The 26,015-nt window shown below is 44.5% G+C and overlaps 68 non-coding genes and 1 pseudogene across 68 annotated transcripts; all 69 read left to right on the plus strand.

Annotated features, from left to right (window-relative positions):
- Positions 1-170: 170 nt before the first annotated feature.
- LOC145809873 (5S ribosomal RNA) lies at positions 171-289 on the plus strand. The gene has a single exon (XR_014353441.1). It is a non-coding gene; the product is annotated as a 5S ribosomal RNA (ribosomal RNA).
- Positions 290-484: 195 nt separating this feature from the next.
- On the plus strand, positions 485-603 carry LOC145812161 (5S ribosomal RNA). The gene has a single exon (XR_014355686.1). It is a non-coding gene; the product is annotated as a 5S ribosomal RNA (ribosomal RNA).
- Positions 604-797: 194 nt separating this feature from the next.
- Positions 798-916, plus strand: LOC145811582 (5S ribosomal RNA). The gene has a single exon (XR_014355121.1). It is a non-coding gene; the product is annotated as a 5S ribosomal RNA (ribosomal RNA).
- A 201-nt stretch (positions 917-1,117) lies between these two features.
- On the plus strand, positions 1,118-1,236 carry LOC145810393 (5S ribosomal RNA). Its single transcript, XR_014353963.1, has one exon. It is a non-coding gene; the product is annotated as a 5S ribosomal RNA (ribosomal RNA).
- A 191-nt stretch (positions 1,237-1,427) lies between these two features.
- Positions 1,428-1,546, plus strand: LOC145811890 (5S ribosomal RNA). The gene has a single exon (XR_014355422.1). It is a non-coding gene; the product is annotated as a 5S ribosomal RNA (ribosomal RNA).
- Positions 1,547-1,744: 198 nt separating this feature from the next.
- Positions 1,745-1,863, plus strand: LOC145810268 (5S ribosomal RNA). The gene has a single exon (XR_014353844.1). It is a non-coding gene; the product is annotated as a 5S ribosomal RNA (ribosomal RNA).
- A 194-nt stretch (positions 1,864-2,057) lies between these two features.
- On the plus strand, positions 2,058-2,176 carry LOC145810585 (5S ribosomal RNA). Its single transcript, XR_014354147.1, has one exon. It is a non-coding gene; the product is annotated as a 5S ribosomal RNA (ribosomal RNA).
- A 198-nt stretch (positions 2,177-2,374) lies between these two features.
- Positions 2,375-2,493, plus strand: LOC145812231 (5S ribosomal RNA). The gene has a single exon (XR_014355758.1). It is a non-coding gene; the product is annotated as a 5S ribosomal RNA (ribosomal RNA).
- Positions 2,494-2,684: 191 nt separating this feature from the next.
- On the plus strand, positions 2,685-2,803 carry LOC145812134 (5S ribosomal RNA). Its single transcript, XR_014355659.1, has one exon. It is a non-coding gene; the product is annotated as a 5S ribosomal RNA (ribosomal RNA).
- Positions 2,804-3,000: 197 nt separating this feature from the next.
- On the plus strand, positions 3,001-3,119 carry LOC145810333 (5S ribosomal RNA). Its single transcript, XR_014353908.1, has one exon. It is a non-coding gene; the product is annotated as a 5S ribosomal RNA (ribosomal RNA).
- Positions 3,120-3,309: 190 nt separating this feature from the next.
- Positions 3,310-3,428, plus strand: LOC145811710 (5S ribosomal RNA). Its single transcript, XR_014355244.1, has one exon. It is a non-coding gene; the product is annotated as a 5S ribosomal RNA (ribosomal RNA).
- Positions 3,429-3,629: 201 nt separating this feature from the next.
- On the plus strand, positions 3,630-3,748 carry LOC145809465 (5S ribosomal RNA). The gene has a single exon (XR_014353019.1). It is a non-coding gene; the product is annotated as a 5S ribosomal RNA (ribosomal RNA).
- Positions 3,749-3,944: 196 nt separating this feature from the next.
- On the plus strand, positions 3,945-4,063 carry LOC145810586 (5S ribosomal RNA). Its single transcript, XR_014354148.1, has one exon. It is a non-coding gene; the product is annotated as a 5S ribosomal RNA (ribosomal RNA).
- Positions 4,064-4,261: 198 nt separating this feature from the next.
- Positions 4,262-4,380, plus strand: LOC145811074 (5S ribosomal RNA). The gene has a single exon (XR_014354626.1). It is a non-coding gene; the product is annotated as a 5S ribosomal RNA (ribosomal RNA).
- A 195-nt stretch (positions 4,381-4,575) lies between these two features.
- On the plus strand, positions 4,576-4,694 carry LOC145811862 (5S ribosomal RNA). Its single transcript, XR_014355394.1, has one exon. It is a non-coding gene; the product is annotated as a 5S ribosomal RNA (ribosomal RNA).
- Positions 4,695-4,889: 195 nt separating this feature from the next.
- Positions 4,890-5,008, plus strand: LOC145810898 (5S ribosomal RNA). The gene has a single exon (XR_014354451.1). It is a non-coding gene; the product is annotated as a 5S ribosomal RNA (ribosomal RNA).
- A 201-nt stretch (positions 5,009-5,209) lies between these two features.
- On the plus strand, positions 5,210-5,328 carry LOC145812166 (5S ribosomal RNA). Its single transcript, XR_014355692.1, has one exon. It is a non-coding gene; the product is annotated as a 5S ribosomal RNA (ribosomal RNA).
- Positions 5,329-5,523: 195 nt separating this feature from the next.
- On the plus strand, positions 5,524-5,642 carry LOC145812058 (5S ribosomal RNA). The gene has a single exon (XR_014355583.1). It is a non-coding gene; the product is annotated as a 5S ribosomal RNA (ribosomal RNA).
- Positions 5,643-5,842: 200 nt separating this feature from the next.
- LOC145811398 (5S ribosomal RNA) lies at positions 5,843-5,961 on the plus strand. Its single transcript, XR_014354940.1, has one exon. It is a non-coding gene; the product is annotated as a 5S ribosomal RNA (ribosomal RNA).
- A 196-nt stretch (positions 5,962-6,157) lies between these two features.
- Positions 6,158-6,276, plus strand: LOC145811295 (5S ribosomal RNA). Its single transcript, XR_014354839.1, has one exon. It is a non-coding gene; the product is annotated as a 5S ribosomal RNA (ribosomal RNA).
- Positions 6,277-6,472: 196 nt separating this feature from the next.
- Positions 6,473-6,591, plus strand: LOC145811673 (5S ribosomal RNA). The gene has a single exon (XR_014355208.1). It is a non-coding gene; the product is annotated as a 5S ribosomal RNA (ribosomal RNA).
- Positions 6,592-6,785: 194 nt separating this feature from the next.
- On the plus strand, positions 6,786-6,904 carry LOC145810258 (5S ribosomal RNA). Its single transcript, XR_014353834.1, has one exon. It is a non-coding gene; the product is annotated as a 5S ribosomal RNA (ribosomal RNA).
- Positions 6,905-7,107: 203 nt separating this feature from the next.
- Positions 7,108-7,226, plus strand: LOC145812121 (5S ribosomal RNA). The gene has a single exon (XR_014355645.1). It is a non-coding gene; the product is annotated as a 5S ribosomal RNA (ribosomal RNA).
- A 195-nt stretch (positions 7,227-7,421) lies between these two features.
- On the plus strand, positions 7,422-7,540 carry LOC145809832 (5S ribosomal RNA). Its single transcript, XR_014353399.1, has one exon. It is a non-coding gene; the product is annotated as a 5S ribosomal RNA (ribosomal RNA).
- A 200-nt stretch (positions 7,541-7,740) lies between these two features.
- LOC145812112 (5S ribosomal RNA) lies at positions 7,741-7,859 on the plus strand. Its single transcript, XR_014355636.1, has one exon. It is a non-coding gene; the product is annotated as a 5S ribosomal RNA (ribosomal RNA).
- A 188-nt stretch (positions 7,860-8,047) lies between these two features.
- On the plus strand, positions 8,048-8,166 carry LOC145809322 (5S ribosomal RNA). The gene has a single exon (XR_014352847.1). It is a non-coding gene; the product is annotated as a 5S ribosomal RNA (ribosomal RNA).
- A 195-nt stretch (positions 8,167-8,361) lies between these two features.
- On the plus strand, positions 8,362-8,480 carry LOC145811318 (5S ribosomal RNA). The gene has a single exon (XR_014354862.1). It is a non-coding gene; the product is annotated as a 5S ribosomal RNA (ribosomal RNA).
- A 193-nt stretch (positions 8,481-8,673) lies between these two features.
- On the plus strand, positions 8,674-8,792 carry LOC145810964 (5S ribosomal RNA). Its single transcript, XR_014354515.1, has one exon. It is a non-coding gene; the product is annotated as a 5S ribosomal RNA (ribosomal RNA).
- A 201-nt stretch (positions 8,793-8,993) lies between these two features.
- On the plus strand, positions 8,994-9,112 carry LOC145811418 (5S ribosomal RNA). Its single transcript, XR_014354960.1, has one exon. It is a non-coding gene; the product is annotated as a 5S ribosomal RNA (ribosomal RNA).
- A 192-nt stretch (positions 9,113-9,304) lies between these two features.
- LOC145808981 (5S ribosomal RNA) lies at positions 9,305-9,423 on the plus strand. Its single transcript, XR_014352473.1, has one exon. It is a non-coding gene; the product is annotated as a 5S ribosomal RNA (ribosomal RNA).
- A 201-nt stretch (positions 9,424-9,624) lies between these two features.
- LOC145812348 (5S ribosomal RNA) lies at positions 9,625-9,743 on the plus strand (annotated as a pseudogene).
- Positions 9,744-9,940: 197 nt separating this feature from the next.
- Positions 9,941-10,059, plus strand: LOC145810809 (5S ribosomal RNA). Its single transcript, XR_014354364.1, has one exon. It is a non-coding gene; the product is annotated as a 5S ribosomal RNA (ribosomal RNA).
- Positions 10,060-10,253: 194 nt separating this feature from the next.
- On the plus strand, positions 10,254-10,372 carry LOC145811346 (5S ribosomal RNA). Its single transcript, XR_014354889.1, has one exon. It is a non-coding gene; the product is annotated as a 5S ribosomal RNA (ribosomal RNA).
- Positions 10,373-14,793: 4,421 nt separating this feature from the next.
- Positions 14,794-14,912, plus strand: LOC145810872 (5S ribosomal RNA). The gene has a single exon (XR_014354426.1). It is a non-coding gene; the product is annotated as a 5S ribosomal RNA (ribosomal RNA).
- A 202-nt stretch (positions 14,913-15,114) lies between these two features.
- Positions 15,115-15,233, plus strand: LOC145812218 (5S ribosomal RNA). The gene has a single exon (XR_014355744.1). It is a non-coding gene; the product is annotated as a 5S ribosomal RNA (ribosomal RNA).
- Positions 15,234-15,429: 196 nt separating this feature from the next.
- LOC145811724 (5S ribosomal RNA) lies at positions 15,430-15,548 on the plus strand. The gene has a single exon (XR_014355258.1). It is a non-coding gene; the product is annotated as a 5S ribosomal RNA (ribosomal RNA).
- Positions 15,549-15,741: 193 nt separating this feature from the next.
- Positions 15,742-15,860, plus strand: LOC145809938 (5S ribosomal RNA). The gene has a single exon (XR_014353505.1). It is a non-coding gene; the product is annotated as a 5S ribosomal RNA (ribosomal RNA).
- A 197-nt stretch (positions 15,861-16,057) lies between these two features.
- Positions 16,058-16,176, plus strand: LOC145810656 (5S ribosomal RNA). The gene has a single exon (XR_014354216.1). It is a non-coding gene; the product is annotated as a 5S ribosomal RNA (ribosomal RNA).
- A 192-nt stretch (positions 16,177-16,368) lies between these two features.
- On the plus strand, positions 16,369-16,487 carry LOC145812097 (5S ribosomal RNA). Its single transcript, XR_014355622.1, has one exon. It is a non-coding gene; the product is annotated as a 5S ribosomal RNA (ribosomal RNA).
- A 192-nt stretch (positions 16,488-16,679) lies between these two features.
- LOC145811857 (5S ribosomal RNA) lies at positions 16,680-16,798 on the plus strand. The gene has a single exon (XR_014355389.1). It is a non-coding gene; the product is annotated as a 5S ribosomal RNA (ribosomal RNA).
- A 193-nt stretch (positions 16,799-16,991) lies between these two features.
- Positions 16,992-17,110, plus strand: LOC145810843 (5S ribosomal RNA). The gene has a single exon (XR_014354398.1). It is a non-coding gene; the product is annotated as a 5S ribosomal RNA (ribosomal RNA).
- A 201-nt stretch (positions 17,111-17,311) lies between these two features.
- On the plus strand, positions 17,312-17,430 carry LOC145811642 (5S ribosomal RNA). The gene has a single exon (XR_014355179.1). It is a non-coding gene; the product is annotated as a 5S ribosomal RNA (ribosomal RNA).
- Positions 17,431-17,627: 197 nt separating this feature from the next.
- LOC145812209 (5S ribosomal RNA) lies at positions 17,628-17,746 on the plus strand. Its single transcript, XR_014355734.1, has one exon. It is a non-coding gene; the product is annotated as a 5S ribosomal RNA (ribosomal RNA).
- A 196-nt stretch (positions 17,747-17,942) lies between these two features.
- On the plus strand, positions 17,943-18,061 carry LOC145812288 (5S ribosomal RNA). Its single transcript, XR_014355825.1, has one exon. It is a non-coding gene; the product is annotated as a 5S ribosomal RNA (ribosomal RNA).
- Positions 18,062-18,256: 195 nt separating this feature from the next.
- LOC145810999 (5S ribosomal RNA) lies at positions 18,257-18,375 on the plus strand. The gene has a single exon (XR_014354549.1). It is a non-coding gene; the product is annotated as a 5S ribosomal RNA (ribosomal RNA).
- Positions 18,376-18,574: 199 nt separating this feature from the next.
- LOC145811935 (5S ribosomal RNA) lies at positions 18,575-18,693 on the plus strand. Its single transcript, XR_014355465.1, has one exon. It is a non-coding gene; the product is annotated as a 5S ribosomal RNA (ribosomal RNA).
- Positions 18,694-18,886: 193 nt separating this feature from the next.
- LOC145811692 (5S ribosomal RNA) lies at positions 18,887-19,005 on the plus strand. The gene has a single exon (XR_014355228.1). It is a non-coding gene; the product is annotated as a 5S ribosomal RNA (ribosomal RNA).
- A 193-nt stretch (positions 19,006-19,198) lies between these two features.
- Positions 19,199-19,317, plus strand: LOC145810076 (5S ribosomal RNA). The gene has a single exon (XR_014353642.1). It is a non-coding gene; the product is annotated as a 5S ribosomal RNA (ribosomal RNA).
- Positions 19,318-19,516: 199 nt separating this feature from the next.
- Positions 19,517-19,635, plus strand: LOC145811753 (5S ribosomal RNA). The gene has a single exon (XR_014355286.1). It is a non-coding gene; the product is annotated as a 5S ribosomal RNA (ribosomal RNA).
- Positions 19,636-19,828: 193 nt separating this feature from the next.
- Positions 19,829-19,947, plus strand: LOC145809587 (5S ribosomal RNA). The gene has a single exon (XR_014353148.1). It is a non-coding gene; the product is annotated as a 5S ribosomal RNA (ribosomal RNA).
- A 172-nt stretch (positions 19,948-20,119) lies between these two features.
- LOC145810972 (5S ribosomal RNA) lies at positions 20,120-20,238 on the plus strand. Its single transcript, XR_014354523.1, has one exon. It is a non-coding gene; the product is annotated as a 5S ribosomal RNA (ribosomal RNA).
- A 192-nt stretch (positions 20,239-20,430) lies between these two features.
- Positions 20,431-20,549, plus strand: LOC145811691 (5S ribosomal RNA). The gene has a single exon (XR_014355227.1). It is a non-coding gene; the product is annotated as a 5S ribosomal RNA (ribosomal RNA).
- Positions 20,550-20,742: 193 nt separating this feature from the next.
- On the plus strand, positions 20,743-20,861 carry LOC145811232 (5S ribosomal RNA). The gene has a single exon (XR_014354777.1). It is a non-coding gene; the product is annotated as a 5S ribosomal RNA (ribosomal RNA).
- Positions 20,862-21,052: 191 nt separating this feature from the next.
- Positions 21,053-21,171, plus strand: LOC145809656 (5S ribosomal RNA). The gene has a single exon (XR_014353217.1). It is a non-coding gene; the product is annotated as a 5S ribosomal RNA (ribosomal RNA).
- A 200-nt stretch (positions 21,172-21,371) lies between these two features.
- Positions 21,372-21,490, plus strand: LOC145811075 (5S ribosomal RNA). The gene has a single exon (XR_014354627.1). It is a non-coding gene; the product is annotated as a 5S ribosomal RNA (ribosomal RNA).
- A 198-nt stretch (positions 21,491-21,688) lies between these two features.
- Positions 21,689-21,807, plus strand: LOC145811267 (5S ribosomal RNA). The gene has a single exon (XR_014354811.1). It is a non-coding gene; the product is annotated as a 5S ribosomal RNA (ribosomal RNA).
- Positions 21,808-22,005: 198 nt separating this feature from the next.
- LOC145811936 (5S ribosomal RNA) lies at positions 22,006-22,124 on the plus strand. The gene has a single exon (XR_014355466.1). It is a non-coding gene; the product is annotated as a 5S ribosomal RNA (ribosomal RNA).
- Positions 22,125-22,316: 192 nt separating this feature from the next.
- LOC145809828 (5S ribosomal RNA) lies at positions 22,317-22,435 on the plus strand. Its single transcript, XR_014353395.1, has one exon. It is a non-coding gene; the product is annotated as a 5S ribosomal RNA (ribosomal RNA).
- Positions 22,436-22,627: 192 nt separating this feature from the next.
- Positions 22,628-22,746, plus strand: LOC145810077 (5S ribosomal RNA). The gene has a single exon (XR_014353643.1). It is a non-coding gene; the product is annotated as a 5S ribosomal RNA (ribosomal RNA).
- Positions 22,747-22,944: 198 nt separating this feature from the next.
- Positions 22,945-23,063, plus strand: LOC145810856 (5S ribosomal RNA). The gene has a single exon (XR_014354411.1). It is a non-coding gene; the product is annotated as a 5S ribosomal RNA (ribosomal RNA).
- A 191-nt stretch (positions 23,064-23,254) lies between these two features.
- Positions 23,255-23,373, plus strand: LOC145810640 (5S ribosomal RNA). Its single transcript, XR_014354200.1, has one exon. It is a non-coding gene; the product is annotated as a 5S ribosomal RNA (ribosomal RNA).
- A 191-nt stretch (positions 23,374-23,564) lies between these two features.
- LOC145811482 (5S ribosomal RNA) lies at positions 23,565-23,683 on the plus strand. Its single transcript, XR_014355022.1, has one exon. It is a non-coding gene; the product is annotated as a 5S ribosomal RNA (ribosomal RNA).
- Positions 23,684-23,876: 193 nt separating this feature from the next.
- LOC145811191 (5S ribosomal RNA) lies at positions 23,877-23,995 on the plus strand. Its single transcript, XR_014354739.1, has one exon. It is a non-coding gene; the product is annotated as a 5S ribosomal RNA (ribosomal RNA).
- Positions 23,996-24,197: 202 nt separating this feature from the next.
- On the plus strand, positions 24,198-24,316 carry LOC145810313 (5S ribosomal RNA). Its single transcript, XR_014353888.1, has one exon. It is a non-coding gene; the product is annotated as a 5S ribosomal RNA (ribosomal RNA).
- Positions 24,317-24,509: 193 nt separating this feature from the next.
- On the plus strand, positions 24,510-24,628 carry LOC145811218 (5S ribosomal RNA). Its single transcript, XR_014354764.1, has one exon. It is a non-coding gene; the product is annotated as a 5S ribosomal RNA (ribosomal RNA).
- A 193-nt stretch (positions 24,629-24,821) lies between these two features.
- LOC145812251 (5S ribosomal RNA) lies at positions 24,822-24,940 on the plus strand. The gene has a single exon (XR_014355781.1). It is a non-coding gene; the product is annotated as a 5S ribosomal RNA (ribosomal RNA).
- Positions 24,941-25,132: 192 nt separating this feature from the next.
- On the plus strand, positions 25,133-25,251 carry LOC145810690 (5S ribosomal RNA). The gene has a single exon (XR_014354248.1). It is a non-coding gene; the product is annotated as a 5S ribosomal RNA (ribosomal RNA).
- A 202-nt stretch (positions 25,252-25,453) lies between these two features.
- Positions 25,454-25,572, plus strand: LOC145811578 (5S ribosomal RNA). The gene has a single exon (XR_014355117.1). It is a non-coding gene; the product is annotated as a 5S ribosomal RNA (ribosomal RNA).
- A 196-nt stretch (positions 25,573-25,768) lies between these two features.
- LOC145809980 (5S ribosomal RNA) lies at positions 25,769-25,887 on the plus strand. The gene has a single exon (XR_014353547.1). It is a non-coding gene; the product is annotated as a 5S ribosomal RNA (ribosomal RNA).
- The last annotated feature ends 128 nt before the right edge of the window (positions 25,888-26,015 follow it).

Raw genomic sequence — 26,015 nt, forward strand, 5'->3', positions numbered from 1 at the left:
CCCCTTTTTTTTTCCCCGGACAGCGTGTCCGATTTTTAGCCCATTCAATCGCCTTCGCCTCCTTTTCGACAAATTTCTCCCTTTTAAACAATTTCCAGATTATCATGTTCCATTTAATTTCATTTTTTTTCCGTCTACTGCTTAAAACAATAAAGTCGCGATTAATCTTCAGGTGTGATCATACCAGCACTAATGCACCGGATCCCATCAGAACTCCGCAGTTAAGCGTGCTTGGGCGAGAGTAGTACTAGGATGGGTGACCCCCTGGGAAGTCCTCGTGTTGCACCCCTTTTGTCCCTTTTTTCACCCCCCCCCCCTTTTTTTTTCCCCGGACATCCTGTCCGATTTTTAGCCCATTCAATCGCCTTCGCCTCCTTTTCGACAAATTTCTCCCTTTTAAACCATTTTCAGATTATCCTGTTCCATTCAATTTCATTTTTTTTCCCGTTTACTGCTTAAAACAATAAAGTCGCGGTTAATCTTCGGGTGCGATCATACCAGCACTAATGCACCGGATCCCATCAGAACTCCGCAGTTAAGCGCGGTTTGGCGAGAGTAGTACTAGGATGGGTGACACCCTGGGAAGTCCTCGTGTTGCACCCCTTTTGTCCCTTTTTCCGCCCCCCCTTCTTTTTTTTCCCCCGGACAGCCTGTCCGATTTTTAGCCCATTCAATCGCCTTCGCCTCCTTTTCGACAAATTTCTCCCTTTTAAACCATTTCCAGATTATCTTGTTCCATTCAATTTTATTTTTTTTCCCGTCTACTGCCCAAAACAATAAAGTCGGGGTTAATCTTCGGGTGCGATCATACCAGCACTAATGCACCGAATCCCATCAGAACTCTGCAGTTAAGCGTGCTTGGGCCAGGGTAGTACTAGGATGGGTGACCCCCTGTGAAGTCCTCGTGTTGCACCCCTTTTGTCCCTTTTTCCACCCCCAACCCTTCCTTTTTTTTTTCCCCCCGGATAGCTTGTTCGATTTTTAGCCCATTCAATCGCCTTCGCCTCCTTTTCGACAAATTTCTCCCTTTCAAACCATTTCCAGATTATCCTGTTCCATTCAATTTCATTTTTTTTCACGTCTACTGCTTAAAAAAATAAAGTCGCGGTTAATCTTCGGGTGCGATCATACCAGCACTAATGCACCGTATCCCATCAGAACTCCGCAGTTAAGCGTGCTTGGGCGAGAGTAGTACTAGGATGGGTGACCCCCTGGGAAGTCCTCGTGTTGCACCCCTTTTGTCCCTTTTTCCACCCCCCCTTTTTTTTTTTCCCGGACAGCCTGTCTGATTTTTAGCCCATTCAATCGCCTTCGCCTCCTATTCGACAAATTTCTCCCTTTTAAACCATTTCCAGATTATCCTGTTCCATTCAATTTAATTTTTTTCCCGTCTACTGCTTAAAACAATAAAGTCGCGATTAATCTTCGGGTGCGATCATACCAGGACAAATGCACCGGATCCCGTCAAAACTCGGTAGTTAAGCGTGCTTGGGCGAGAGTAGTACTAGGATGGGTGACCCCCTGGGAAGTCCTCGTGTTGCACCCTTTTTGACCCTTTTTCCACTCCCCCCCCCTTTTTTTTTTTTTCCCGGACTGCCTGTCCGATTTTTAGCCCATTCAATCACCATCGCCTCCTTTTCGACAAATTTCTCCCTTTTAAACCATTTCCAGATTATCTTGTTCCATTGAATTTCATTTTTTTTCCCGTCTACTGCTTAAAACAATAAAGTCGCGGTTAATCTTCGGATGCGATCGTACCGGCACTAATGCACCGGATCCCATCAGAACTCCGCAGTTAAGCGTGCTTGGGCGAGAGTAGTACTAGGATGGGTGACCCCCTGGGAAGTCCTCGTGTTGCACCCCTTTTGTCCTTTTTTCCACCCCCTCCCGTTTTTTTTCCCCCGGACAGCCTGTTCGAAATTTAGACCATTCAATCGCCTTCGCCTCCTTTTCAACAAATTTCTTCCTTTTAAACCATTTCCAGATTATCCAGTTCCATTCAATTTCATTTTTTTTCCCGTCTACTGCTTAAAACAATAAAGTCGCGGTTAATCTTCGGGTGCGATCATACCAGCACTAATGCACCGGATCCCATCAGAACTCCGCAGTTAAGCGTGCTTGGGCGAGAGTAGTACTAGGATGGGTGACACCTTGGGAAGTCCTCGTGTTGCACCCCTTTTGTCTCTTTTTCCACCCCCAACCCCATTTTTTTTTTCCCCGGACAGCCTTTCCGATTTTTAGCCCATTCAATCGTCTTCGCCTCCTTTTCGACAAATTTCTCCCTTTTAAACCATTTCCAGATTATCCTGTTCCATTCAATTTCATTTTTTTTTCCCGTCTACTGCTTAAAACAATAAAGTCGCGGTTAATCTTCGGGTGCGATCATACCAGCACTAATGCACCGAATCCCATCAGAACTCTGCAGTTAAGCGTGCTCGGGCCAGGGTAGTACTAGGATGGGTGACCCCCTGTGAAGTCCTCGTGGTTCACCCCTTTTTTCCCTTTTTCCACCCCCCCTTTTTTTTTCACCGGACAGCCTGTTCGATTTTTAGCCCATTCAATCGCCTTCGCCTCCTTTTCGACAAATTTCTCCCTTTTAAACCATTTCCAGAATATCCTGTTCCATTCAATTTCATTTTTTTTCCCATCTACTGCTTAAAACAATAAAGTCGCGGTTAATCTTCGGGTGCGATCATACCAGCAGTAATGTATTGGATCCCATCAGAACTCCGCAGTTAAGCGTGCTTGGTCGAGAGTAGTAATAGGATGGGTGACCCCCTGGGAAGTCCTCGTGTTGCACCCTTTTTGTCCCTTTTTCCATCCCACCCCCTTTTTTTTTTTTCCCCGGACAGCCTGTCCGATTTTTAGCCCGCTCAATCGCCTTCGCTTCCTTTTCGACAAATTTCTCCCTTTTAAACCATTTCCAGATTATCCTGTACCATTCAATTTCAATTTTTTTCCCGTCTACTGCTTAAAACAATAAAGCCGCGATTAATGTTCGGGTGCGATCATACCGGCACTAATTCACCGGATCCCATCAGAATTCCGCAGTTAAGCGTGCTTGGGCGAGAGTAGTACTAGGATGGGTGACCCCCTGGGAAGTCCTCGTGTTGCACCCCTTTTGTCCCTTTTTCCACCCCCCTTTTTTTTTCCCCGGACAGCCTGTCCGATTTTTAGCCCATTCAATCGCCTTCGCCTCCTATTCGACAAATTTCTCCCTTTTAAACCATTTCCAGATTATCCTGTTCCATTCAATTTAATTTTTTTTCTCGTCTACTGCTTAAAACAATAAAATCGCGGTTAATCTTCGGGTGCGATCATACCAGCACTAATGCACCGGATCCCGTCAAAACTCGGCAGTTAAGCGTGCTTGGGCGAGAGTAGTACTAGGATGGGTGACCCCCTGGGAAGTCCTCGTGTTGCCCCCTTTTTGACCATTTTTCCACTCCCCTCCCCCCCCTTTTTTTTTTTTTCCGGACTGCCTGTCCGATTTTTAGCCCATTCAATCACCATCGCCTCCTTTTCGACAAATTTCTCCCTTTTAAACCATTTCCAGATTATCCTGTTCCCTTCAATTTCATTTTTTTTCCCGTCTACTGCTTAAAACAATAAAGTCGCGGTTAATCTTCGGGTGCGATCGTACCAGCACTAATGCACCGGATCCCATCAGAACTCCGCAGTTAAGCGTGCTTGGGCGAGAGTAGTACTAGGATGGGTGACCCCCTGGGAAGTCCTCGTGTTGCACCCCTTTTGTCCTTTTTTCCACCCCCTCCCGTTTTTTTTTCCCCCAGACAGCCTGTCCGATATTTAGCCCATTCAATCCCCTTCGCCTCCTTTTCGACAAATTTCTCCCTTTTAAACCATTTCCAGATAATCCAGTTCCATTCAATTTCATTTTTTTTTCCCGTCTACTGCTTAAAACAATAAAGTCGCGGTTAATCTTCGGGTGCGATCATACCAGCACTAATGCACCGGATCCCATCAGAACTCCGCAGTTAAGCGTGCTTGGGCGAGAGTAGTACTAGGATGGGTGACACCTTGGGAAGTCCTCGTGTTGCACCCCTTTTGTCTCTTTTTCCACCCCCAACCCCTTTTTTTTTTTTCCCCGGACAGCCTTTCCGATTTTTAGCCCATTCAACCGCCTTCGCCTCGTTTTCAACAAATTTCTCCCTTTTAAACCATTTCCAGATTATCCTGTTCCATTCAATTTCATTTTTTTTCCCGTCTACTTCTTAAAACAATAATGTCGCGGTTAATCTTCGGGTGCGATCATACCAGCACTAATGCACCGGATCCCATCAGGACTCCGCAGTTAAGCGTGCTTGGGCGAGAGTAGTACTAGGATGGGTGACCCACTGGGATGTCCTCGTGTTGCACCCCTTTTGTCCCTTTTTCCACCCCCCTTTCTTTTTTTTTTCCCCGGACAGCCTGTCCGATTTTTAGCACATTCAATCGCCTTGGCCTCCTTTTCGACAAATTTCTCTCTTTTAAACCATTTCCAGATTATCCTGTTCCATTCAATTTCATTTTTTTTCCCTTTTAGTGCTTAAAACAATAAAGTCGCAGTTAATCTTCGGGTGCGATCATACTAGCACTAGTGCACCGGATCCCGTCAAAACTCCGCAGTTAAGCGTGCTTGGGCGAGAGTAGTACTAGGATGGGTGACCCCCTGCGAAGTCCTCGTCTTGCACCCCTTTTGTCCGTTTTTCCACCCCCTCCCGTTTTTTTTTTTCCCCAGACTGCCTGTCCGATTTTTACCCATTCAATCGCCTTCGCCTCCTTTTCGACAAATTTCTCCCTTTTAAACCATTTCCAGATTATCCTGTTCCATTCAATTTCATTTTTTTTCCCGTCTACTGCTTAAAACAATAAAGTCGCGGTTAATATTCGGGTGCGATCATACCAGCACTAATGCACCAGATCCCATCAGAACTCCGCAGTTAAGCGTGCTTGGGCGATAGTAGTACTAGGATGGGTGACCCCTTGGGAAGTCCTCGTGTTGCACCCCTTTTGTCCATTTTTCCACCCCCACCCCTTTTTTTTTTTTTTTTCCCCGGACAGCCTGTCCGATTTTTAGCCCATTCAATCGCCTTCACCTCCTTTTCGACAAATTTCTCCCTTTTAAACCATTTCCAGATTATCCAGTTCCATTCAATTTCATTTTTTTTCCAGTCTACTGCTTAAAAGAATAAAGTCGCGGTTAATCTCCGGGTGCGATCATACCAGCACTAATGCAGCGGATCCCATCAGAACTCCGCAGTTAAGCGTGCTTGTGAGAGAGTAGTACTAGGATGGGTGAACCCCTGGGAAGTCCTCGTGTTGCACCCCTTTTGTCCGTTTTTCCACCACCCTCCCGTTTTTTTTTTCCCCGGACAGCCTTTCCGATTTTTAGCCCATTCAATCGCCTTCCCCTCCTTTTCGACAAATTTCTCCCTTTTAAACTATTTCCAGATTATCCTGTTCCATTCAATTTCATTTTTTTCCCGTCAACTGCTTAAAACAATAAAGTCGCGGTTAATCTTCGGGTGAGATCATACCAGCACTAATGCATCGAATCCCATCAGAACTCCGGAGTTAAGCGTGCTTGGGCGAAAGTAGTACTAGGATGGGTGACCCCTTGGGAAGTCCTCGTGTTGCACCCCTTTTGTCCCTTTTTCCACCCCCAACCCTCCCTTTTTTTTTTCCCCCGGATAGCTTGTTCGATTTTTAGCCCATTCAATCTCCTTCGCCTCCTTTTCGACAAATTTCTCAATTTCAAACCATTTCTAGATTATCCTGTTCCATTCAATTTCATTTTTTTTCACGTTTACTGCTTAAAAAAATAAAGTCGCGGTTAATCTTCGGGTGCGATCATACCAGCACTAATGCACCGTATCCCATCAGAACTCCGCAGTTAACCGTGCTTGGGCGAGAGTAGTACTAGCATGGGTGACCCCCTGGGAAGTCCTCGTGTTGCACCCCTTTTGTCCCTTTTTCCAACCCCCCCCCTTTTTTTTTTTCTCGGGACAGCCTGTCCGATTTTTAGTCCATTCAATCGCCTTCGCCTCCTTTTCGACAAATTTCTCCCTTTTAAACCATTTCCAGATTATCCTGTTCCATTCAATTTCATTTTTTTTCCCGTCTACTTCTTAAAACAATAAAGTCGCGGCTAATCTTCGGGGGCGATCATAACAGCACTAATGCACCGGATCCCATCAGAACTCCGCAGTTAAGCGTGCTTTGGCGAGAGTAGTACTAGGATGGGTGACCCCCTGGGAATTCCTCGTGTTGCCCCCTTTTTGTCCCTTTTTCCAACCCCCTCCCGTTTTTTTTTTCTCGGGACAGCCTGTCCGATTTTTAGCCCATTCAATCGCCTTCGCCTCTTTTTCGACAAATTTCTCCCTTTTAAACTATTTCCAGATTATCCTGTTCCATTCAATTTCATTTTTTTTCCCGTCTACTGCTTAAAACAATAAAGTCGCGGTTAATCTTCGGGTGCGATCATACCAGCACTAATGCACAGGATCCCTTCAGAACTTCGCAGTTAAGCGTGCTTGGGCGAGAGTAGTACTTGGATGGCTGACCCCCTGGGAAGTCCTCGTGTTGCACCCCTTTTGTCCCTTTTTCCACACACCCCCTTTTTTCTTTTCCCCGGACAGCCTGTCCGATTTTTAGCCCGTTCAATCGCCTTCGCCTCCTTTTCGACAATTTCTCCCTTTTAAACCATTTCCAGATTATCCTGTTCCATTCAATTTCATTTTTTTTCCCGTCTACTGCTTGAAACAATAAAGTCGCGGTTAATTTTCGGGTGCGATCATACCAGCACTAATGCACCGGATCCCATCAGAACTCCGCAGTTAAGCGTGCTTAGGCGAGAGTAGTACTAGGATGGGTGACCCCCTGGGAAGTACTCGTGTTGCACCCCTTTTGTCCCTTTTTCCAACACCCCCCTTTTTCTTTTTTTTTTTTTCCCGGTACAGCCTGTCCGATTTTTAGCCCATTCAATCGCCTTCGCCTCCTTTTCGACAAATTTCTCCCTTTTAAACCATTTCCAGATTATCCTGTTCCATTCAATTTCATTTTTTTCCCCGTCTACTGCTTAAAACAATAAAGTCGCGGCTAATCTTCGGGTGCGATCATAACAGCACTAATGCACCGGATCCCATCAGAACTCCGCTGTTAAGCGTGCTCTGGCTAGAGTAGTACTAGGATGGGTGACCCCGTGGGAAGTCCTCGTGTTGCACCCTTTTTGTCCCTTTTTCATACCCCCCCCCCTTTTTTTTTTCCCGAGACAGCCTGTCCGATTTTTAGCACATTCAATCGCCTTCGCCTCCTTTTCGACAAATTTCTCCCTTTTAAATCATTTCCAGATTATCCTGTTCTATTCAATTTAATTTTTTCCCCGTCTACTGCTTAAAACAATAAAGTCGCGATTAATCTTCGGGTGCGATCATACCAGCACTAATGCACCGGATCCCATCAGAACTCCGCAGTTAAGCGTGCTTGGGCGAGAGTAGTACTAGGATGGGTGACCCCCTGGGAAGTCCTCGTGTTGCACCCCTTTTGTCCCTTTTTCCAACCCCCACCCCTTTTTTTTTTTTTTCCTGGGACAGCCTGTCCGATTTTTAGCCCATTCAATCGGCTTCGCCTCATTTTCAACAAATTTCTCCCTTTTAAACCATTTCGAGATTCTCCTGTTCCATTCAATTTCATTTTTTTTCCCGTCTACTGCTTAAAACAAGAAAGTCGCGGTTAATCTTCGAGTGCGATCATAACAGCACTAATGCACCGGATCCCATCAGAACTCCGCAGTTAAGCGTGCTTTGGCGAGAGTAGTACTAGGATGGGTGACCCCCTGGGAAGTCCTCCTGTTGCACCCTTTTCCAACCCCCCCCCCCTTTTTTTTTTTTCCCGGGACAGCCTGTCTAATTTTTAGCCCATTCAATCGCCTTCACCTCATTTTCGACAAATTTCTCCCTTTTAAACCATTTCCAGATTATCCTGTTCCATTCAATTTCATTTTTTTTCCCGTCTACTGCTTAAATCAATAAAGTCACGGTTAATCTTCGGGTGCGATCATACCAGCACTAATGCACCGGATCCCATCAGAACTCCGCAGTTAAGCGTGCTTGGGCGAGAGTAGTACTAGGATGGGTGACCCCCTAGGAAGTCCTCGTGTTGCACCCCTTTTGTCCCTTTTTCCACCCCGCCCCTTTTTTTTTTTCCCCGGACAGCCTGTCCGATTTATAGCCCATTCAATCGCCTACGCCTCCTTTTCGACAAATTTCTCCCTTTTAAACCATTTCCAGATTATCCTGTTCCATTCATGTTCATTTTTTTTTCCGTCTACTGCTTAAAACAATAAAGTCGAGGTTAATCTTCGGGTGCGATCTTACCAGCACTAATGCACCGGATCCCATCAGAACTCCGCAGTAAAACGTGCTTGGGCCAGAGTAGTACTAGGATGGGTGACCCCCTGGGAAGTCCTCGTGTTGCACCCCTTTTGTCCCTTTTTCCACCCCCCCCCTTTTTTTTTCCCCGGACAGCCTGTCCGATTTTTAGCCCATTCAATCGCCTTCGCCTCCTTTTCGACAAATTTCTCCCTTTTAAACCATTTCCAGATTATCTTGTTCCATTCAATTTCATTTTTTTTCCCGTCTACTGCTTAAAACAATAAAGTCGCGGTTAATCTTCGGGTGCGATTATACCAGCACTAATGCACCGGATCCCATCAGAACTCCGCAGTTAAGCGTGCTTGGGCGAGAGTAGTACTAGGATGGGTGACCCCCTGCGAAGTCCTCATGTTGCACCCTTTTTATCCCTTTTTCCATCCCACCCCCCCCCCTTTTTTTTTTCTCCGGACAACCTGTTCGATTTTTATCCCACTCAATCGCCTTCGCCTACTTTTCGACAAATTTCTCCCTTTTAAACCATTTCCAGATTATCCTGTACCATTCAATTTCGTGTTTTTTTCCCGTCTACTGCTTAAAACAATAAAGTCGCGGTTAATCTTCGGGTGCGATCATACCAGCACTAATGCACCGGATCCCATCAGAACTCCGCAGTTAAGCGTGGTTGGGCGAGAGTAGTACTAGGATGGGTGACCCCCTGGGAAGTCCTCCTGTTGCACCCCTTTTTGTCCCTTTTCCCACCCCCTCTTTTTTTTTTCCCGGACAGCCTGTCCGATTTTTGGCCCATTCAATCGCCTTCGCCTCCTATTCTACAAATTTCTCCCTTTTGAACCATTTCCTGATCATCTTGTTCCATTCAATTTCATTTTTTTTCCCGTCTACTGCTTAAAACAATAAAGTCGCGGTTAATCTTCGGGTGCGATCATACCAGCACTAATGCACCGGATCCCATCAGAACTCCGCAGTTAAGCGTGCTTGGGCGAGAGTAGTACTAGGATGGGTGACCCCCTGGGAAGTCCTCGTGTTGCACCCTTTTTGTCCCTTTTTCCAACCGCCCGCCCCTTTTTTTTTTTTTTCCCCGGACAGCCTGTCCGATTTTTAGCCCATTCAATCGCTTTCGCTTGCTTTTCGACAAATTTCTCCCTTTTAAACCATTTCCAGATTATCCTGTTCCATTCAATTTCATTTTTTTTCCCGTCTACTGCTTAAAACAATAAAGTCACGGTTAATCTTCTGGGGCGATCATACCAGCACTAATGCACCGGATTCCATCAGAACAGCGCGGTTAAGTGTGCTTGGGCGAGAGTAGTACTAGGATGGGTGACCCCTTGGGAAGTCCTCGTGTTGTACCCCGTTTGTCCCTTTTTCCACCCCGCCTCTTTTTTTTTTTTTCCCCGGACAGCCTGTCCGATTTTTAGCCCATTCAATCGCCTTCGCCTCCTTTTCGACAAATTTCTCCCTTTTAAACTATTTCCAGATTATTCTGTTCCATTCAATTTCATTTTTTTTCCCGTCTACTGCTTAAAACAATAAAGTCGAGGTTAATCTTCGGGTGCGATCATACCAGCACTAATGCACCGGATCCCATCAGAACTCCGCAGTTAAGCGTGCTTGGGCCAGAGTCGTACTAGGATGGGTGACCCCCTGGGAAATCCTCGTGTTGCACCCCTTTTGTCCCTTTTTCCACCCCCCTCCTTTTTTTTTTCCCCGGACAGCCTGTCCGATTTTTAGCCCATTCAATCGCCTTCGCCTCCTTTTCGACAAATTTCTCCCTTTTAAACCATTTCCAGATTATCCTATTCCATTCAATTTCATTTTTTTTCCCTTCTACTGCTTAAAACAATAAAGTCGCGATTAATCTTCGGGTGCGATCATACCAGCGCTAATGCACCGGATTCCATCAGAACTCCGCAGTTAAGCGTGCTTGGGCGAGAGTAGTGCTAGAATGGGTGACCCCCTGGGAGGTCCTCGTGTTGCACCCCTTTTGTCCCTTTTTCCAACACCCCCCCCCTTTTTTTTTTTTCCCGGGACAGCCTGTCCGATTTTTAGCCCATTCAATCGCCTTCGCGTCCTTTTCGACAAATTTCTCCCTTTTAAACCATTTCCAGATTATCCTGTTCCATTCAATTTCATTTTTTTTCCCATCTACTGCTTAAAACAATAAAGTCGCGGCTAATCTTCGGGTGCGATCATAACAGCACTAATGCACCGGATCCCATCAGAACTCCGCAGTTAAACGTATTTTGGCGAGAGTAGTACTAGGATCGGTGACCCTGTCACGCCCCCAAACCCGCCCCTAAAAGTTTGGGCATGACCACTTCAGAAACGGACACTTAACCTGTTATATATATAATATATGGGGCCTGAACGGAAGCATTAAATATCAAAATATGACAATAGAAACAAACTCCATTGAGCTACTACTATCATGCCAGGATCACAAATTTTAAACAGACAAATAACATCTAAAACATACACCTGAATATCAGATATATACGCACATACACACAAGCCCAGCTCTATAATTGGGCATACACCAAAAACGTTTCGGAAGAAAGTATTCTACACATTTCAACCTTAGGCCAACAACTAGAGTGCAAAACCAAAGTTCGTCAAAACTTCAAGAAAATAAGAGCAGCTTCTCTTAGGCTTGGACATGGAATGGTTGACCAAAGAAGACAAGCGTCATGGTTTAGAACTGACCACTTGGTTGGTTACCTACAGAAACAGACATAACATAGGGTGAGCCAAGCTCAGTGAATAGTATGATACATAAATGCACAATTTAAACATAATACATAACAATGCATAAATAAATGCGAAGATCATGTAGTTAATCTGTTCCTATTTTCATTTTAAATGGCCTTAGGCCCCAATCGTGAGTCATAATGGTTTTAAGCCCTTGAACACATTAACATTAAGCTTTTAAACATAATGGCATATAGCCCTTGAACATATGGCATGGAGCCCTTGTCAGAATGGCATTACAGCCCTTGAACATATAGATATATGAACTCAAGAGGTGTCTCACACGGATTCTAGAGGTGGCTCACATTGTAGCACTTAGTTCCGTGTAGCACTTTGTTTCATATTAGAATGGCATAAGCCCTTATCAGATTGGCATTAAGCCCTTAAAACATATTGGCATTAAAGCCCTTGGACATGCATATATGAACCCAAGAGGTGTCTCACACGGACTCTAGAGGTAACTCACATCGTAGCACTTAGTTCCGTGTAGCACTTTGTTTCATTTCATAACAACTTATACAGATGGCCATGAGCCTCACAATTTTCACATATGTATGGACTCAAGAGGTGTCTCACATGGACTCTAGCGGTGGCTCACAACGTAGCACTTAGTTCCAAGTAGCACTTTGTTCCATACCAATAATTAGCAGGTCTTACAGACCCAAACCATACATAAATGTCATACCATAACGGATATAAATTCATACATATGCATTATGCTTGAATCATTAACAGAAATCAGGATTCATACTTACTTATACTTAGCCTTTTAATAACGCTGGCAAATCAATAAAAAAAAAAAAGCATTCTTGTTAGTTCCATAAAGAAATTCCTCAACATTGTGAACTTATAGTACTCTTGAACTTGTACATATATAAGCATGTAACGTAGCTTGTAACATACTTACGCTTGTATCGTACTTAAACTTGTAACATACGTGGACTTATAACATGCGTATACTTGTAATATACTTGAATTTATAACATACATGGACTTATAACATACTTAAACTTGAAAACTTGTAACACATTTAAACTTGTATATACTTGTACTTGTAACCTTACTTAAAGTTGTACATATTGGAACTTGTCACACATATATAAACTTGTAACATTCTTGACTAGAGCATACGTAAACTTATAACAGACTTAAACTTAGAACATACGTAAACTTATAACTTAATTATTTGAACCATGGTATTATTACCCCTGGGTAAGGGCCTTGTGCTAAAGATGATGTGAATACTTCTACATATATGAATAATCATTAAGTTAATAGAAAACAGAGCTTTTCTTGTTATATCATGTCATTATCATGCACTTAACAAAATAGAATGATTCATATTCTTATGTGGGTTGCATGCTAATGGTAAACCTTTACATTCCTATCATAGATTCTAAACGTTCTTGGATCCCTTCGTAACATAATCTTAAATTCACACAACATCATTCTTCAAGGCTGAACATAAGTTCCACTTATTCTTTAAGAAATAACAAACTATACTGATAAATAACAAAGGGCTAATATTCGTCATTAACGGAATATAAGGATTCCAAAATCATACCGACGTACGCAAATCTTTCAGCGTTCATATAAGTTCACATTGCTTTCCAATTGTCATAATTGTTTGAATAATACTTACAAAGAACAGAGGATTAGTGACAATAATTGTCAATAGTATATAAAATGTACATTCTTGTACTACTACTCACAGTGCTACAACGGAGTGCTTGCCCCTCCTGGAGTGTGCCCTGTACATACACATGACTTAGACATTAGTTCTTTTGCTTTCTTAATTCCTTTCCTGCTTTAGTTTACTTCGAATGAATTTACAGGCATCTTAGGGACATCAAACACAAATTCTAAAAATACCAGAGGGTTAAGCACGTAAAACCGAGCAAACAAATTTTTGCAGCATGGGCCGCACGTGCGGCTGTGAGCCCCGCACGTGCGGCAGTGCTTCCCGCACGTGCGGCAAGAAGCCCCGCACGTGCGGCGATTCTGGCAGAAAGCAGTCCGAAAATGCAGAAAAACCCAATTTTTGATACATTTTTCAAGGCTCAAAATAGGTTCTTTTAATTGATGAAACATGGTTCAAAATCATGTAAATAGGAGCTATAACATAGATCAATCTTCATACAATTTGGACTTTTGATCTTAACTCACAAACACAACTTAACTTCATAACATTCCTATCTTCTCACACATAGCTATATATACACACATGATCATTTAGCTACACAATCAAACTTCAAAAACGTGATTCTAATTAATCATTCACCACATATTTGTTCCATAACATAAACCCTAACTTGTATAACATAAAGAACTTTCTACTTAGTTATCAAAGAGAGGAACCATTAAGAATGAATTACACATACCCTCCATTAAAATCTTTATAACCCCTTTAATTTCCCAATCTTCTTCCTTGGAAGCTTCTTCTTCTTTCTCCCCAATTTCCCTTTTATTAAAACATAATTTACAATGCATTTAACAAAGTTCAATCGCAAAATTTAAACATAATTTTCAAACATAACCAAATTCCAATTAAACTTGAACACATCTAATTCAACTTACCACTTTCATGATTCAACTATCAATTTGGGCCAAATCATGGATTATCATCAAAAACCAACCTAGGGTTTCTAAGAAATCTACAAATTTCAAATACAATTTTAAATCTTCTTAACCCATTACTTTTGATTGCAAATCTTCTCATTTATTAGGCACCCTAGGTCCATAACCCATAAACCATACTCTAAACCCCACAATAGAACCCCAACATACCCCAACATACCTCAAAAATTTCGGAATTCCATTCGGTAGAAAGTGGTGATCTCCTCTTATCCTTGATGCAAGATTCATGGTGAATTTGTTGAGAAAAGTGGAGGAAATCAAGGTTTTGGGAGCTAGGGTTTCGGACATGGAAGAGGGAAGAAGAAGAGAGGAAAAGAAAATCTAAGAAATGACTCAAAAATCACGTTTTTGAGCTGCTGCCCCGCACATCGCCGCACGTGCGCCGCATTTCCCGCACGTGCGGTTCTGCTTCCAGCACAGATATGAAAATTTCAAACAGGCGTAACTCTCTCATCCGGACTCCGTTTTAGGTCATTCTTGTGCCCAAATTGAAGCCCCGAAAATAAGCTTTCCAATGGTTCTAACCTCACATCCAAATTCCAAGTGTGGAACAAGAAAAGGGCAAAAGAGTGACGGTTGGTCGTAAACGAATTATTCAAATTAAAGTTTTTGATCCAATCTTACTTTACCATCATATTACCACCACAATCAATAGCCCAAAATAAAATAGGGAGGTTCCAAATACACTAATAAAAATGCCACGGATATAAATCACTTTTCACAGAAAGCAAGTAAATGCACAGAATAACAGATCGAAAATATACTAGAAATAGATATGAGGGTTGGGTTATTACAGACCCCCTGGGAAGTCCTCGTGTTGCACCCTTTTGTCCGTTTTTCCACCCTCCCCTTTTTTTTTTCCCCGGACAGCCTGTCCGATTTTTAGCCCATTCAATCGCCTTCGCCTCCTATTCTACAAATTTCTCCCTTTTAAACCATTTCCTGATCATCTTGTTCCATTCAATTTCATTTTTTTTCCCGTCTACTGCTTAAAACAATAAAGTCACGGTTAATCTTCGGGTGCGATCATACCAGCACTAATGCACCGGATCCCATCAGAACTCCGCAGTTAAGCGTGCTTGGGCGAGAGTAGTACTAGGATGGGTGAACCCCTGGGAAGTCCTCGTGTTGCACACTTTTTGTCCCTTTTTCCAACCCCCCGCCCCTTTTTTCTTTTTTTTCCCCGGACAGCCTGTCCGATTTTTAGCCCATTCAATCGCTTTCGCCTGCTTTTCGACAAATTTCTCCCTTTTAAACCATTTCCAGATTATCCAGTTCCATTCAATTTCATTTTTTTTCCCGTCTACTGCTTAAAACAATAAAGTCGCGGTTAATCTTCTGGGGCGATCATACCAGCACTAATGCACCGGATCCCATCAGAACTCCGCGGTTAAGCGTGCTTGGGCGAGAGTAGTACTAGGATGGGTGACCCCCTAGGATGTCCTCGTGCTGTACCCCTTTTGTCCCTTTTTCCACCCCGCCCCTTTTTTTTTTGTCCCCGGACAGCCTGTCCGATTTTTAGCCCATTCAATCGCCTTCGCCTCCTTTTCGACAAATTTCTCCCTTTTAAACCATTTCCAGATTATCCTGTTCCATTCAATTTCATTTTTTTTCCCGTCTACTGCTTAAAACAATAAAGTCGAGGTTAATCTTCGGGTGCGATCATACCAGCACTAGTGCACCGGATCCCATCAAAACTCCGCAGTTAAGCGTGCTTGGGCCAGAGTCGTACTAGGATGGGTGACCCCCTGGGAAGTCCTCGTGTTGCACCCCTTTTGTCCCTTTTTCCACCCCCCCCCTTTTTTTTTCCTCGGACAGCCTGTCCGATTTTTAGCCCATTCAATCGCCTTCGCCTCCTTTTCGACAAATTTCTCCCTTTTAAACCATTTCCAGATTATCCTGTTCCATTCAATTTCATTTTTTTTCAAGTCTACTGCTTAAAACAATAAAGTCACGGTTAATCTTCGGGTGCGATCATACCAGCACTAATGCACCGGATCCCATCAGAACTCCGCAGTTAAGCGTGCTTGGGCGAGAGTAGTACTAGGATGGGTGACCCCCTGGGAAGTCCTCGTGTTGCACCCCTTTTGTCCCTTTTTCCACCCCGCCCCCTTTTTTTTTTTTCCCCGGACAGCCTGTCCGATTTATAGCCCATTCAATCGCCTACGCCTCCTTTTCGACAAATTTCTCACTTTTAAACCATTTCCAGATTATCCTGTTCCATTCAAGTTCATTTTTTTTCCCGTCTACTGCTTAAAACAATAAAGTCGAGGTTAATCTTCGGGTGCGATCATACCAGCACTAATGCACCGGATCCCATCAGAACTCCGCAGTTAAACGTGCTTGGGCCCGAGTAGTACTAGGATGGGTGACCCCCTGGGAAGTCCTCGTGTTGCACCCCTTTTGTCCCTTTTTCCATCCCCGCTTTTTTTTTTCCCCGGACAGCCTGTCCGATTTTTAGCCCATTCAATCGCCTACGCCTCCTTTTCGACAACTTTCTCCCTTTTAAACCATTTCCAGATTATCCTGTTCCATTCAATTTCATTTTTTTTCCCGTCTACTGCTTAAAACAATAAAGTCGCGATTAATCTTTGGGTGCGATCATACTAGTACTAATGCACCGGATCCCATCAGAACTTCGCAGTTAGGTGTGCTTGGGCGAGAGTAGTATTAGGATGGGTGACCCCCGGGGAAGTCCTCGTGTTGCACCCCTTTTGTTCCTTTTTCCACAACCCCCCTTTTTTTTTCCCCGGACAGCCTGTTCGATTTTTACCCCGTTCAATCGCCTTCGCCTCCTTTTTGACTATTTCTCCCTTTTAAACCATTTCCAGATTATCCTGTTCCATTCAATTTCATTTTTTTCCCCGTCTACTGCTTAAAACAATAAAGTCGCGATTAATCTTCGGGTGTGATCATACCAGCACTAATGCAACCGATCCGATCAGAACTCCGCAGTTAAGCGTGCCTGGGCGAGAGTAGTACTAGGATGGGTGACCCCCTGGGAAGTCCTCGTGTTGCACCCCTTTTGTCCCTTTTTCCACCCCCCCCTTTTTTTTTTCCCCGGATAGCCTGTCCGATTTTTTGCCCATTCAATCGCCTTCGCCTATTTTTCGACAAATTTCTCCCTTTTAAACCATTTTCAGATTATCCTGTCCCATTCAATTTCATTTTTTTTCCCGTCTACTGCTTAAAAGAATAAAGTCGCGGTTAATCTTCGGGTGCGATCATACCAGCACTAATGCACCGGATCCCATCAGAACTCCGCAGTTAAGCGTGCTTGGGTGAGAGTAGTTCTAGGATGGGTGACCCCTTGGGAAGTCCTCGTGTTGCACCCTTTTTGTCCCTTTTTCCAACCCCCCGCCCCTTTTTTCTTTTTTTTCCCCGGACAGCCAGTCCGATTTTTAGCCCATTCAATCGCCTTCGCCTCCTTTTCGACAAATTTCTCCCTTTTAAACCATTTCCAGATTATCCGGTTCCATTCAATTTCATTTTTTTCCCGTCTACTGCTTAAAACATTAAAGTCGCGGTTAATCTTCTGGTGCGAACATACCTGCACTAATGCACAGGATCCCATCAGAACGCCGAAGTTAAGCGTGCTTGGGCGAGAGTAGTACTAGGATGGGTGACCCCCTGGGAAGTCCTCGTGTTGCACCCCTTTTGTCCCTTTTTCCACCCCCCTCTTTTTTTTTTTTTTCCCCGGACAGCTTGTCCGATATTTAGCCCATTCAATCGCCCTCGCCTCCTTTTCGACAAATTTCTCCCTTTTAAACCATTTCCAGATTATCCTGTTCCATTCAATTTCATTTTTTTTCCCGTCTACTGCTTAAAACAACAAAGTCGCGGTTAATCTTCGGGTGCGATCATACCGGCACTGATGCACTGGATCCCATCAGAACTCCGCAGTTAAGCATGCTTGGGCGAGAGTAGTACTAGAATGGGTGACAACTTCGGAAGTCCTCATGTTGCACCCCTTTTGTCCCTTTTTCCACCCCCTCCTTTTTTTTTTTTTTCCCGGACAGCCTGTCCGATTTTTAGCCCATTCAATCGACTTCGCCTCCTTTTCGACAAATTTCTCCCTTTTAAGACATTTCCAGATTATCCTGTTCCATTCAATTTCATTTTTTTCCCCGTCTACTGCTTATAACAATAAAGTCGCGGTTAATCTTCGGGTGCGATCATACCGGCACTAATGCACTGGATACCATCAGAACTCCGCTGTTACGCATGCTTGGGCGAGAGTAGTACTAGAATGGGTGACCCCTTAGGAAGTCCTCGTGTTGCACCCCTTTTGTCCCTTTTTCCACCACCCTCCTTTTTTTTTTTCCCCGGACAGCCTGTCCGATTTTTAGCCCATTCAATCGACTTCGCCTCATTTTCGACAAATTTCTCCCTTTTAAGACATTTCCAGATTATCCTGTTCCATTCAATTTCATTTTTTTCCCCGTCTACTACTTAAAACAATAAAGTCACGGTTAATCTTCGGGTGCGATCATACCGGCACTAATGCACTGGATCCCATTAGAACTCCGCAGTTAAGCATGCTTGGGCGAGAGTAGTACTAGAATGGGTGACCCCTTGGGAATTCCTCGTGTTGCACCCCTTTTGTCCCTTTTTCCACCACCCTCCTTTTTTTTTTTTTTTTCCCGGACAGCCTGTCCGATTTTTAGCCCATTCAATCGACTTCGCCTCCTTTTCGACGAATTTCTCCCTTTTAAGACATTTCCAGATTATCCTGTTCCATTCAATTTCATTTTTTTCCCCGTCTACAGCTTAAAACAATAAAGTCGCGGTTAATCTTCGGGTGCGGTCATACCCGCACTAACGCACCGGATCCCATCAGAACTCCGCAATTACGCGTGCTTGAGCGAGAGTAGTACTAGGATGGGTGACCCCCTGGGAAGTCCTCGTGTTGCACCCCTTTTGTCCCTTTTCCCCCCCCCCCTTTTTTTTTTTCTCCGGACAGCCGTTCCGATTTTTAGACCATTCAATCGCCTTCGCCTCTTTTTTGACAAATTTCTCCTTTTTAAACCATTTCCAGATTATCCTGTTCCATTCAATTTTACTTTTTTTCCCGTCTGCTGCTTAAAACAAAAAAGTCGCAGTTAATCTTCGGGTGCGATCATACCAGCACTAATCCACCGGATCCCATCAGAACTGCGCAGTTAAGCGTGCTTGGGCGAGTGTAGTACAGGGATGGGTGACCCCCTGGGAAGTCCTCGTGTTGCACCCCTTTTGTCCCTTTTTCCACCCCCCCTTTTTTTTTTTCCCCGGACAGCCTGTCCGATTTTTAGCCCATTCAATCGCCTTCGCTTCCTTTTCGACAAATTTCACCCTTTTAAACCATTTCCAAATTATCCTGTTCCATTCAATTTCATTTTTTTTCCCGTCTACTGCATAAAACTGTAAAGTCGCGGTTAATCTTCGGGTGCGATCATAGCAGCACTAATGCACCGGATCCCATCAGAACTCCGCAGTTAAGCGTGCTTGGGCGAGAGTAGTACTAGGATGGGTGACCCCCTGGGAAGTCCTCGTGTTGCACCCCTTTTGTCCCTTTTTCCACCCCCCCGCACCATTTTTTTTTTTCCCAGGACAGCCTATCCGATTTATAGCCCATTCAATCGCATTCGCCTACTTTTCGACAAATTTCTCCCTTTTAAACCATTTCCAGATTATCCTGTTCCATTCAATTTCATTTTTTTTCCCGTCTACTGCTTAAAACAATAAAGTCGAGGTTAATCTTCGGGTGCGATCATACCAGCACTAGTACACCGGATCCCATCAAAACTCCGCAGTTAAGCGTGCTTGGGCCAGAGTCGTACTAGGATGGGTGACCCCCTGGGAAGTCCTCGTGTTGCACCCCTTTTGTCCCTTTTTCCACCCCCCCCTTTTTTTTTTCCTCGGACAGCCTGTCCGATTTTTAGCCCATTCAATCGCATTCGCCTCCTTTTCGACAAATTTCTCCCTTTTAAACCATTTCCAGATTATCCTGTTCCATCCAATTTCATTTTTTTTCAAGTCTACTGCTTAAAACAATAAAGTCGAGGTTAATCTTCGGGTGCGATCATACCAGCACTAATGCATCGGATCCCATCAGAACTCCGCAGTTAAGCGTGCTTGGGCGAGAGTAGTACTAGGATGGGTGACCCCCTGGGAAGTCCTCGTGTTGCACCCCTTTTGTCCCTTTTTCCCCGGACAGCCTGTCCGATTTATAGCCCATTCAATCGCCTACGCCTCCTTTTCGACAAATTTCTCACTTTTAAACCATTTCCAGATTATCCTGTTCCATTGAAGTTCATTTTTTTTCCCGTCTACTGCTTAAAACAATAAAGTCGAGGTTAATTTTCGGGTGCGATCATACCAGTACTAATGCACCGGATCCCATCAGAACTCCGCAGTTAAACGTGCTTGGGCCCGAGTAGTACTAGGATGGGTGACCCCCTGGGAAGTCCTCGTGTTGCACCCCTTTTGTCCCTTTTTCCATCCCCGCTTTTTTTTTTCCCCGGACAGCCTGTCCGATTTTTAGCCCATTCAATCGCCAACGCCTCCTTTTCGACAACTTTCTCCCTTTTAAACCATTTCCAGATTATCCTGTTCCATTCAATTTCATTTTTTTTCCCGTCTACTGCTTAAAACAATAAAGTCGCGATTAATCTTTGGGTGCGATCATACCAGCACTAATGCACCGGATCCCATCAGAACTCCGCAGTTAGGCGTGCTTGGGCGAGAGTAGTATTAGGATGGGTGACCCCCGGGGTAGTCCTCGTGTTGCACCCCTTTTGTCCCTTTTTCCACAACCCCCCTTTTTTTTTTCCCCGGACAGCCTGTTCGATTTTTAGCCCCTTCAATCGCCTTCGCCTCCTTTTTGACTATTTCTCCCTTTTAAACCATTTCCAGATTATCCTGTTCCATTCAATTTCATTTTTTTTCCCGTCTACTGCTTAAAACAATAAAGTCGCGATTAATCTTCGGGTGTGATCATACCAGCACTAATGCAACGGATCCGATCAGAACTCCGCAGTTAAGCGTGCCTGGGCGAGAGTAGTACTAGGATGGGTGACCCCCTGGGAAGTCCTCGTGTTGCACCCCTTTTGTCCCTTTTTCCACCCCCCTTTTTTTTTTCCCCGGATAGCCTGTCCGATTTTTTGCCCATTCAATCGCCTTCGCCTATTTTTCGACAAATTTCTCCCTTTTAAACCATTTTCAGATTATCCTGTTCCATTCAATTTCATTTTTTTTCCCGTCTACTGCTTAAAAGAATAAAGTCGCGGTTAATCTTCGGGTGCGATCATACCAGCACTAATGCCCCGGATCCCATCAGAACTCCGCAGTTAAGCGTGCTTGGGCGAGAGTAGTACTAGGATGGGTGACCCCCTGGGAAGTCCTCGTGTTGCACCCTTTTTGTCCCTTTTTCCAACCCCCCGCCCCTTTTTTCTTTTTTTCCCCGGACAGCCAGTCCAATTTTTAGCCCATTCAATCGCCTTCGCCTCATTTTCGACAAATTTCTCCCTTTTAAACCATTTCCAGATTATCCGGTTCCATTCAATTTCATTTTTTTCCCGTCTACTGCTTAAAACATTAAAGTCGCGGTTAATCTTCTGGTGCGAACATACCTGCACTAATGCACCGGATCCCATCAGAACGCCGAAGTTAAGCGTGCTTGGGCGAGAGTAGTACTAGGATGGGTGACCCCCTGGGAAGTCCTCGTGTTGCACCCCTTTTGTCCCTTTTTCCAGCCCCCTCTTTTTTTTTTTTTTTCCCCGGACAGCTTGTCCGATATTTAGCCCATTCAATCGCCCTCGCCTCCTTTTCGACAAATTTCTCCCTTTTAAACCATTTCCAGATTATCCTGTTCCATTCAATTTCATTTTTTTTCCCATCTACTACATAAAACAATAAAGTCGCGGTTAATCTTCGGGTGCGATCATACCGGCACTGATGCACTAGATCCCATCAGAACTCCGCAGTTAAGCATGCTTGGGCGAGAGTAGTACTAGAATGGGTGACCCCTTGGGAAGTCCTCGTGTTGCACCCCTTTTGTCCCTTTTTCCACCACCCTCCTTTTTTTTTTTTTTTCCCGGACAGCCTGTCCGATTTTTAGCCCATTCAATCGACTTCGCCTCCTTTTCGACGAATTTCTCCCTTTTAAGACATTTCCAGATTATCCTGTTCCATTCAATTTCATTTTTTTCCCCGTCTACAGCTTAAAACAATAAAGTCGCGGTTAATCTTCGGGTGCGGTCATACCCGCACTAACGCACCGGATCCCATCAGAACTCCGCAATTACGCGTGCTTGAGCGAGAGTAGTACTAGGATGGGTGACCCCCTGGGAAGTCCTCGTGTTGCACCCCTTTTGTCCCTTTTCCCCCCCCCCTTTTTTTTTTTCTCCGGATAGCCGTTCCGATTTTTAGACCATTCAATCGCCTTCGCCTCTTTTTTGACAAATTTCTCCTTTTTAAACCATTTCCAGATTATCCTGTTCCATTCAATTTTACTTTTTTTCCCGTCTGCTGCTTAAAACAATAAAGTCGCAGTTAATCTTCGGGTGCGATCATACCAGCACTAATCCACCGGATCCCATCAGAACTCCGCAGTTAAGCGTGCTTGGGCGAGTGTAGTACTGGGATGGGTGACCCCCTGGGAAGTCCTCGTGTTGCACCCCTTTTGTCCCTTTTTCCACCCCCCCTTTTTTTTTTCCCCGGACAGCCTGTCCGATTTTTAGCCCATTCAATCGCCTTCGCTTCCTTTTCGACAAATTTCACCCTTTTAAACCATTTCCAAATTATCCTGTTCCATTCAATTTCATTTTTTTTCCCGTCTACTGCATAAAACTGTAAAGTCGGGGTTAATCTTCGGGTGCGATCATAGCAGCACTAATGCACCGGATCCCATCAGAACTCCGCAGTTAAGCGTGCTTGGGCGAGAGTAGTACTAGGATGGGTGACCCCCTGGGAAGTCCTCGTGTTGCACCCCTTTTGTCCCTTTTTCCACCCCCCCGCACCCTTTTTTTTTTTCCCAGGACAGCCTATCCGATTTATAGCCCATTCAATCGCCTTCGCCTACTTTTCGACAAATTTCTCCCTTTTAAACCATTTCAAGATTATCCTGTTCCATTCAATTTCATTTTTTTCCCGTCTACTGCTTAAAACAATAAAGTCGCGGTTAATCTTCGGGTGCGATCATACCAGCACTAATGCATCGGATCCCATCAGAACTCCGCAGTTAAGCGTGCTTGGCCGAGAGTAGTACTGGGATGGGTGACCCCTTGGGAAGTCCTCGTGTTGCACCCCTTTTATCCCTTTTTCCACCCCCTCCTTTTTTTTTCCCCGGACAGCCTGTCCGATTTTTAGCGCATTCAATCGCCTTCGCCTACTTTTCGACAAATTTCTCCCTTTTAAACCATTTCCAGATTATCCTGTTCCATTCAATTTCATTTTTTTCCCGTCTACTGCTTAAAATAATAAAGTTGCGGTTAATCTTCGGGTGCGGTCATACCCGCACTAATGCACCGGATCCCATCAGAACTCCGCAATTAAGCGTGCTTGGGCGAGAGTAGTACTAGGATGGGTGACCCCCTGGGAAGTCCTCGTGTTGCACCCCTTTTGTCTCTTTTTCCCCCCCCCCATTTTTTTTTTCCCGGACAGCCGTTCCGATTTTTAGCCCATTCAATCGCCTTTCGTCTTTTTTGACAAATTTCTCCCTTTTAAACAATTTTCAGATTATCCTGTTCCATTCAATTTCATTATTTTTCCCGTCTGCTGCTTAATACAATAAAGTCGCGGTTAATATTCGGGTGCGATCATACCATCTCTAATGCACCGGATCCCATCAGAACTCCGCAGTTAAGCGTGCTTGGGCGAGAGTAGTACTGGGATGGGTGACCCCCTGGGAAGTCCCCGTGTTGCACCACTTTCGTCCGTTTTTCCTCCCCCCCCTTTTTTTTTTCCCCGGACAGGCTGTCCGATTTTTAGCCCATTCAATCGCCTTCGCTTCCTTTTCGACAAATTTCTCCCTTTTAAACGATTTCCAAATTATCCTGTTCCACTCAATTTCGTTTTTTTTCCCGTCTACTGCATAAAACAATAAAATCGCGGTTAATCTTCGGGTGCGATCATAGCAGCACTAATGCACCGGATCCCATAAGAACTCCGCAGTTAAGCGTGCTTGGGCGAGAGTAGTACTAGGATGGGTGACCCCCTGGGAAGTCCTCGTGTTGCACCGCTTTTGTCCATTTTTCCACCCCCCCGCACCCTTTTTTTTTTTTTTCCCAGGACAGCCTATCCGATTTTTAGCCCATTCAATCGCCTTCGCCTTCTTTTCGACAAAATTTTCCCTTTTAAACCATTTCCAGATTATCCTGTTCCATTCAATTTCATTTTTTTTCCAGTCTACTGCTTAAAACAATAAAGTCGCGGTTAATCTTCGGGTGCGATCATACCAGCACTAAAGCATCGGATCCCATCAGAACTCCGCAGTTAAGCGTGCTTGGGCGAGAGTAGTACTGGGATGGGTGACCCGTTGGGAAGTCCTCGTGTTGCACCCCTTTTATCCCTTTTTCCACCCCCCTCCTTTTTTTTTTCCCCGGACAGCCTGTCCGATTTTTAGCGCATTCAATCGCCTTCGCCTACTTTTCGACAAATTTCTCCTTTTTAAACCATTTCCAGATTATCCTGTTCCATTCAATTTCATTTTTTTCCCGTCTACTGCTTAAAACAATAAAGTTACGGTTAATCTTCGGGTGCGGTCATACCCGGACTAATGCACCGGATCCCATCAGAACTCCGCAATTAAGCGTGCTTGGGCGAGAGTAGTACTAGGATGGGTGACCCCCTGGGAAGTCCTCGTGTTGCACCCCTTTTGTCTCTTTTTCCCCCCCCCCAATTTTTTTTTTTCCCGGACAGCCGTTCCGATTTTTAGCCCATTCAATCGGCTTTCATCTTTTTTGACAAATTTCTCCCTTTTAAACAATTTTCAGATTATCCTGTTCCATTCAATTTCATTATTTTTCCCGTCGGCTGCTTAATACAATAAAGTCGCGGTTAATCTTCGGGTGCGATCATACCATCTCTAATGCACCGGATCCCATCAGAACTCCGCAGTTAAGCGCACTTGGGCGAGAGTTATACTGGGTTGGGTAACCCCCTGGGAAGTCCCCGTGTTGCACCCCTTTCGTCCCTTTTTCCTCCCCCCTTTTTTTTTTTCCCCGGACAGGCATTCCGATTTTTAGCCCATTCAATCGCCTTCGCTTCCTTTTCGATAAATTTCTCCCTTTTAAACGATTTCCAAATTATCCTGTTCCATTCAATTTCGTTTTTTTTCCCGTCTACTGCATAAAACAATAAAATCGCGGTTAATCTTCGGGTGCGATCATAGCAGCACTAATGCACCGGATCCCATAAGAACTCCGCAGTTAAGCGTGCTTGGGCGAGAGTAGTACTAGGATGGGTGACCCCTTGGGAAGTCCTCGTGTTGCACCCCTTTTGTCCCTCTTTCCACCCCCCCGTCCCCCTTTTTTTTTTTTTCCCAGGACAGCCTGTCCGATTTTTAGTCCATTCAATCGCCTTCGCCTCATTTTCGACAAATTTCTCCCTTTTAAACCATTTCCAGATTATCCTGTTCCATTCAATTTCATTTTTTATCCTGTCTACTGCTTAAAACAATAAAGTCGCGGTTAATCTTCGGCTGCGATCATACCAGCACTAATGCACCGGATCCCATCAAAACTCCGCAGTTAAGCGTGCTTGGGCGAGAGTAGTACTTGGATGGGTGACCCCCTGGGAAGTCCTCATGTTGCACCCCTTTTGTCCCTTTTTGCAACCGCCCCTTTTTTTTTTTTTCCCCCGGACAGCCTGTCCGATTTTTAGCCCATTCAATCGCCTTCGCCTACTTTTCGACAAATTTCTCCCTTTTAAACCATTTCCAGATTATCCTGTTCCATTCAATTTCATTTTTTTCACATCAACTGCATAAAACAATAAAGTCGCGGTTAATCTTCGGGTGCGATCATACCAGCACTAATGCGCCGGATCCCATCAGAACTCCGCAGTTAAGCGTGCTTGGGCGAGAGTAGTACTGGGATGGGTGACCCCTTGGGAAGTGCTCGTGTTGCACCCCTTTTATCCCTTTTTCCACCCCCCTTTTTTTTTCCCCGGACAGCCTGTCCGATTTTTAGCGCATTCTATCGCCTTCGCCAACTTTTCGACAAATTTCTCCCTTTTAAACCATTTCCAGATTATCCTGTT

The sequence above is a fragment of the Camellia sinensis genome, chromosome 14 (genome assembly GCF_055761805.1).
Source record: "Camellia sinensis isolate YWXY chromosome 14, ASM5576180v1, whole genome shotgun sequence".
NCBI lineage: Eukaryota > Viridiplantae > Streptophyta > Magnoliopsida > Ericales > Theaceae > Camellia > Camellia sinensis.